Source organism: Bufo bufo, chromosome 3 (genome assembly GCF_905171765.1).
Source record: "Bufo bufo chromosome 3, aBufBuf1.1, whole genome shotgun sequence".
NCBI classification, from domain to species: domain Eukaryota; kingdom Metazoa; phylum Chordata; class Amphibia; order Anura; family Bufonidae; genus Bufo; species Bufo bufo.
In genome coordinates, this window is record NC_053391.1 from 257,269,926 (window position 1) to 257,271,271 (window position 1,346).

Genomic DNA, 1,346 nt, shown 5'->3' on the forward strand with positions numbered 1-1,346 from the left:
ACTTACAATTTATGTTCCTCATGCTGTACAAGAGCTATTGTCTCAAGCAAAAACTCGCCATTTGTCAATGATGAGACTAACCAAGTATGAAGTTGCATTACTTACTCCACCTAACATAACAATCAAGAGATGTACTATCCTCAATCCAGCTACTTTGCTTCCAGAAACTGATCAATTGGGTCAGGATTTAAATCCTATTGCTGATTAAGTGATGAAAGCTGAAACTAAAGAACTTGACAATGTAACTGAAATGCCAATACCTAACACTGATGTTGAGTTTTTTGTAGATGGATCAAGATATTACCTTGATGGAAAACCATACACAGGATATGCTGTGACTACCTTGGAGGAAGTTGAGACAAGGATCACTCCCACCTGGATGCTCGGGACAGGAAGCAGAGCTGACAGCGCTCACTGAAGCGTGCATAATGGCTGAAGGTCAGACAGTAAACATTTACACTGACTCTCGCTATGGTTTTGGCATTGCACATGACTATGGTCCTATTTGGAAGACCAGAGACTTTGTGGGATCCTCTGGTAAGCCTATTAAAAATGCTGAATCTGTGGCCCAACTATTCAGAGCCCTAGAGCTTCCTAAGATGGTGGCCATTGTCAATGTACAGGCCCATACAAAAGAGCAAACTAAGGAGGCCAAAGGAAACCGATGGGCAGATGCGGCTGCAAAGCAGGCTGCTCTGCTATCTCTCCCTATAACTGGCCACCTGGTGGACATAGTACCACATGCAGGGGAGATGGACCTGGAAATGCTCCAGAAACTTCAGGAGCAAGCATATGAAACAGAAAAAGAAGAGTGGGAAAGAAGAGGGGCCAAGAAGAATCAGGAGGGTTTGTATACTGTAAATGCAAAATTATGCCACCCCACAGTATTGTATCCTATGATTTGTGCACTCTCTCATGGCTCCACCCACCAGTCCAAAGAAGAAATAGTAAGTCTGGTAAACCAAGGATGGGTGGCACAGAGGTTCAACAATGCCGCTGCTAAATTTGTCCAGGGGTGCATGGTCTGTGCTTGCCGTAACATAGGGAGGACTGTTGAGGTGCCCCCAAGGTGCACCCCAAAGCCATTATACCCGTTCCAGAGACTGCAGATTGACTTCATTCAACTTCCCAGGGTAGGCACATATGAGTGAGTATGTTCTGGTATGTGTAGACCTCTTTTCAGGGTGGCCAGAAGCCTGGCCCACGGCAAAAGCAAATGCAAAAACTATTGCTAAGAAACTGTTATCTGAAGTGGTGTGTAGGTTTGGGGTTCCAGAAGTAATTGAAAGTGATAGAGGTACTCATTTCACTTCAGAGGTATAACAAGAGATACTTCATGCACTAGG